This window comes from Lynx canadensis, chromosome C1, assembly GCF_007474595.2.
Source record: "Lynx canadensis isolate LIC74 chromosome C1, mLynCan4.pri.v2, whole genome shotgun sequence".
In the NCBI taxonomy this organism is placed as follows: Eukaryota; Metazoa; Chordata; class Mammalia; order Carnivora; family Felidae; genus Lynx; species Lynx canadensis.
The window spans coordinates 23,922,988-23,928,987 of NC_044310.1; the positions used below are offsets into that span (position 1 = coordinate 23,922,988).

At 48.6% G+C, this 6,000-nt stretch overlaps 1 protein-coding gene across 1 annotated transcript in view; it reads left to right on the forward strand.

Moving 5' to 3' along the window:
* KHDRBS1 (KH RNA binding domain containing, signal transduction associated 1) overlaps positions 1 to 3,495 on the forward strand; it is a 38,992-nt gene extending 35,497 nt beyond the window's left edge. Inside the window, exon 11 of the transcript XR_003971117.1 lies at positions 2,830 to 3,495. The gene's annotated coding sequence lies outside the window, so the exon portion shown is untranslated. The remainder of the gene's footprint in view (positions 1 to 2,829) is intronic.
* Positions 3,496 to 6,000: the final 2,505 nt, after the last annotated feature.

Consider the following 6,000-nt stretch of genomic DNA (forward strand, 5'->3'; position numbering starts at 1 on the left):
ACTGCACCCTAGTCCTGTTGTGACCTGATTGCTCCCTGAGCTTCCAAGGAGGCTGCATTCAGGCAGCAGACCAAACCTTGTGGGGACTGGGGAGGTTGGGGGGAGGGGGGGTGGGTAGTGAGCAGATAAGTTCACTGACCTCTAAAAGCAATTTTCTGACCCCTGGGGCTGAAAGTCGTCTCCTCTGTAACCTGTGCTAGCACGAGGGCAGAGGCCATGTTCTCATCCACTGTTGCGCCAGCTGCAGCTCTCCATTCTAAGAGGAGGGAGACTGTCTCTGGAAGGGACTTGGATTTCATAACCATGCTGCTGAGGGTCAGCTCCTTGACATTCCTTGACCGCACATAGCAGCTTCTCAGCAGTGGGTATAATGCTGTGGTGAGAGTCTTTGGCTGCTGTCTCAGGCAGGAGATGGGCAGCTAGGAACTTCTCAGACAGGGACACAAGCTATCCCAGTGCTTCTCCCCACCTACCCCCAGGGAGCTTGTTGCTACAAGGAGGCCTCGTCATTTCCAGGGCAAACTTGGGGAGGATATGGAGCCTCCTGAAAAAAGCCAGCTCATTTGAGACGTGTCCAGGCAGAGTCTGAGACACAGCCAGGCCATCAGCCCGGATCAATCACCTAAGTAGAACACGTTGCTAAGAAATTGGGACATCCTCCTGTTCTCAATACTGCATTAAGAAGCCTGTATGAGCTGTTGTTCCCTTGTTAACCTCTGGAGCCCACTTAGCACCTCAGTCTCTTCTCTCCAGACACTGTGGTGTGAGAACTTGAGATAGAAGAGTTTGGGTTTCAGATACAACTAATTCCTCTCAGGCTTTTGGCTCCTGCAGCCTTCATGCTTCCCATGCATGGCCAAGCTTTAGGTACAGAATGGACGCTCTCCGTTTCTTAGGCTCTCTGGGGTTGGAGTTCAGAAAAAAAGCCCTGCATCTGCCTTTGAGAAAGAGAAATACCTTGTGCTCTGATAGGATTCTTCATAAGCTTCTTTCCAGAGGTCAGTATAAATGGCCGCCCCTTTCATTCATTTTATTAAAGGCATTAGCTGGGGTGCCTGGGTGGCTCAGTTGGTTGGACCTCCGTCCAACTCTTGATAATCGATTCAGGTCATGATGTGGGGTCATGAGATCAAACCCTGTGTCGGGATCCTCTCTCTCTCTCTCCCTCTGCCTCTCTCCTGCCTTGTGTGCACTCGCTCTCACTCTCTCTCAAATAAAAATAAGTGCATTGGCTGATATATATTATTAGAACACCTACTATGTGCTAGACACTGGAGATTCAGTGGCAAGTAAATAGGATAAAATTGGTCCCTGCCTTCACGGAGCTTATATTTCTCAAATATAAGTCTGTCCTCAAGACAGACACTAAACAAATATTAACCTCCTAAATAACATACATCATCTCAGTTTTGACAAGGGCTATGAAAGGAAAGAACAAGGTGCTGTAAGGACAGACAACAGGTGCACTAGCCTAGCTTGGGGGTTTTCTTTAAAGAAACGATGTTTAAGCTGACATCTAAAGGAAGGGTTAGCTAAGCAGATGGTTTGGGTTTGCGAGATGGTTTGGGGAAAGGATACACAGCACATTCTACCCAGAGGGCAGGTTTGAGGCAAGGTAGGAACCTGGACCTTATTCTGAGGCCGTCACTGAAGACCACTGAATCCAGGAGTGAGGTGTGGGGAGCAACATTATTAAATTTAAACATCACTTGCTGGGGCGCCTGGGTGGCTCAGTCAGTTAAGCATCTGATTTTGGCTCAGGTCATGACCTCACGGTTCATGGGTTTGAGCCCCGTGTCGAGCTCTGTGCTGACAGCTCAGAGCCTAGAGCCTGTTGTGGATTCTGTCTCTCCCTCTGTGCCCCTGTTCTGCTCGCACTCTGTCTCTATCTCTCAAAAATAATAAATAAACATTTAAAAAAAAAAAAAAACTTGCTCCTAAGTGGAGAGTGGATTATGGATTTTGAGGACCTGTTAGGAAACCTTATTTTAGTCCAGACAAGAAATGAGGAAGACCTATAATAGGGTGATAACTGAAAATGTAGAGAAGTGAATGGATCCAAGGACTTTCCAGAGCTACAATAAACATAGTTTGGTGCCTGATCAGATGTGGGAGAAGAGGACGTGATTAAAGAGGGTTCCTACTTTGCTGGCTGGAACGACCAACAGAGCGGGGGGTGCTATTTTTTTAAAAGAACAGGAGCGCTGCTAACAGGCTTTGGCATGAGAGCAGGGCCCTGCCCTGTGGCCCAGGCTTAGGATGTGTCTATCCTGCAGATAACTCTGGGTATTTGGGGCTGTGAGGCCAGAAAAGATGGACCCCTGAGCTTAGGACCGAGGTGCTAACAATAGCTGTAAGAAGATGCCTATTTTCCTCATTCTCCTTCCTCCAAAGTCTTTAAAGAAAGCTCTTTATCATTTTCACATCTCTGGGAAAGCAAAACCCATTTTCCCCTCTGTATAGCTGGAGGCCCCAAAGCTTGTATAGCTAAAGGCCTAGTGGTTTCAAAGCTTGTATAGCTAAAGGCCCTAGTGGTTTAGTTGATTCTGCCCTGAATCACTCAGCTCAGGCATAGCCAAGGATGGGAGGTACATGAGGTGAGGCTCCATTTTCATTGCCTGACTAACAGCAAAAAGACAGTTCTTATAAGCTGTGGGCTCCTACTGCCTACCCATCTGTGCACCTAGACACCTGTACTGAATGAAGTAACAAGAGTTGCGCTGTGGGATGAGGAGATTGTAAGGGAGGCAGCCTGGCCGAATGGGAGGCCAAGAAGCCCCCTGATAGGGTAGCTTCATGTCTCTTAATTTTCTACTTGTGTCTTTGCAGCGATCAGAGGACTCCGGAAACCAAGAGAGCTGCCTGCTGTGTCAAGGCTGGCCTGAGGGCATTTGCTGAGCACAGAGAAACCCAGGAGAGATCACCAGTCTTTTCCCACTCCACCTCTTGATCTGTCTGATTTGCCCACAGAAAGCCAGCCAGGATCCCCTAAGAGAGTCTGTAGGCCCAGAATGGAGTCCTCAGGGCTGCAGGGAACTGTGATGCTAACAAACCTGCTTAGGACTTTAAAGAGCTGAAGGGCACTAACAGTACCCCAAGCACAGCTTCCTAGATCTGAATAAACTGGTCACTTCCACTGTGTCCGTTCCCAGATTGCCTGCTTCCCCCTTAGCCTCCAGCAAAACTGGATGGAACCACCTCCTGTTTCCCGCCATACCACACCTGCGCTATAGGTGCCAGCCTGGGAGCCCTCTGGAGGTGCCCAAGGCTGGTTGTCACCTCTGTTACAGTCTGAGGAAAGCCAAGTGAGAAGGTTCATTTACTTTGAGCAAGTTATTTAACTTCTGAGCCTGTTTTTCTCTTCATTGCTGATTACTAACCTTGTCCAAAAGGCTCTTAAAAGGCAGGGCTTTTCCTACTTCACTTCTGTACTGTCTAGCCCTTCCCCGACACGTCTCTGGCACCGAGGAGCTCAATAAAGTTTGGTCAAGTGAAGAATGGTCCCACTCTGGTAGCTTCTGTCAGCTCTGGGAGAGAGCCAAGGCACCTTGTCTAGCTCCCGCTCTTCCTCCAGCTATATTGAGCTAGCTCTTTGGCCTAACACTTGCTCTTGAAGGATTAGAAAGTCAGCCTTTGATAGCCTTCTAGTTTCCAGTGGCCTGTGTCTAGGCTGATTTTATCCTGAGCTACCTCAGAAGTTAGGGACCTCTAATACTACATTCTTCCTTTAATAAAATAACTCTTATGGTCATTTATCCTAACAAAGGAACTAGGAAGAGGGCTGGGTTTGGAAAGAGAGACTGTCTGCATTTTAATTGCCTAGGACATTCTAATGAGCTTGGATTCGTTCTTAGCGGGAAACAGACATTGAAATCAGTTGATTTACTTTGGGCAACTTATTAAACCTCTGAGCCCAGTTTTCTCTTCATTATTGATTACTATAAATAAGAGCTAATAATTTATTAAGTGCTTAGACTGTACCAGGCACCATGTCAAGTATTTATATGCACAATTTCACTTAATCCTCCGATCCATTATACTCATTTTACAGATGAGGAAACAGAAGCTCACGGATAAATAACTTGTGTAAGGCTAAGAAAAAGGAGCTGTCAGACTTCATAGTCCCTGCTTTTCACCTGTTTGTACCTCTTAACCACCACAAGTACCTTGAAACAGTAAAGCATTGTGTTTGTGTGAGACATTTGTATAGGGCGACCAACCTTATCCAGGTTTACCTAAGACCTAAGAACCCTAAGAAGGTTCCTGGGATATTAGACTTTTAGTGCCCAAACAAGGAAAGTCCCAGGCAAACCAAGATGAGTTTGTCAACTTAGGTTTGCATTGAGACACCGTCCAGAGCTGGCCACTGAGGCTGCATTTTCCTTGGCTTCTGGGTCTCTTAGGCGTCACCTTGTGGCTAGAGTTCCTTTATCTAGCATTTGAGGACTTGTTTCAGTTCAGCAGGCAGAGGAGGAGTTTGGGGCAGGGAGTTAGGGATTCACTTGGCATCTGAATGATAAATGGAGGCACAGAGCCTGGGTCACTATCTGAAAAGCCAGCACCAGGTTCCTAGGAAGCCACGCCCTCAAGCCCCCCCCCCCCCCCCCCCCAGACACAGGATGTCTACTTGGGAGCTGTGGAATTACAGTAAAGCTCACAAGAGCTAAAGCCAAATCCTACATTCAAATCCTAGCTCATCACTTGCAGTGTATTTTTCTGGGCCTGTTTACTCCTAAAAGGATAGTAATCCCTGTCCACTGAGTGGGCTCTGAGAAGCAAACGGAATGTGTGTGAAATACCTAACATGGGGGTCTATGCATAATACTGCTCAACACTTAAGTTTCCTTCCTCCTTTTTCCCCGGCTTGTGATTCTTACCAGAGTCCTGTCACCTGTCACGTCTGTCACATACAGCCTCCTCCCATTACCACTTGCAGCCCTAGGGATCTTCCTTTGAGAGCCCTGACCTAGTGGCCTTGGCCCACCCACCCAGCTGCCCTTCATGTCAGTCACTTGCCCTGCAAGCAGAGAAGGGATGACATCAGCCTTCCTCCCTTCCCCCAGATGAAGCCTCTGAACTGTTTTGAGCCATAAATATTTTAGCTGGGCCTTTCTCTGGCTGTTGCCAGGGTGATGGGCTCTCAGGGGACTGGGGTGGGAGTGTGGAGGCAGGGCTGGCAGCCTGGGGCCTCGCAGCGGAGCTGGCCCTGGAGGGGCGGGTATGAAGTCTGGCCAAGAGCCAGTGCTTGCTACAGCAGTTCTGAAGGCTATGGCTCTGTCTGCCTGCCTTCCCTTTCCTGGGCCCCTCCAAGCTGCTCCTACTGCTTCCAGTCCCAGCTCTGCCCTTGAGAGCTACGTGATCTTGAGTAAATTGCTAAGTGTCTCTGGGCCTTTGTTTTAACATCCGTAACAGAAAAGTCCCTGCTTAACTCTCTGCAGGTTAAGTGGAGAAGACAAAGAAAAGGAGGTTTTATGAAAATCCTATGAAATATGAGGTTAGTTGTGATTGGAGAAGCTAGGCCTCTCTTGATAGACCTTAACAGCTGGAGTCCCAGAGCAGTGTGGATGCCACTCTGAAGACTGTTAGGGCAGGGGCGCCTGGGTGGCTCAGTCGGTTGAGCATCTGACTTCGGCTCAGGTCATGATCTCAGGTTCGTGAGTTCAAGCCCCGCGTCCAGCTCTGTGCTGACAGCTGGAAGCCTGGAGCCTGCTTCGGATTCTGTGTCTCCCTCTCTCCCTGCCCCTAACCCACTCGCATTCTGTCTCTGTCTCTCTCAAAAAGAAAGAAACATTAAAGGCTGTCAGGGCACTGCCTCTCCTCCGCTTCCTCACACTGCAGCTCCAGCTCCTTTTCTAAGGTTCCCAGGTCTAGCTGGGCTACCTGGCCTGCACGAGGTGTTCTAAGAAGGAGTTGGGCCCAGTGACTTAGGAGGAAAGTTGGTGAAAGCCTTTTTTTGTTTGAGATATAGATGCTCAGACCCCCAGATGAGATTAGGCCCTC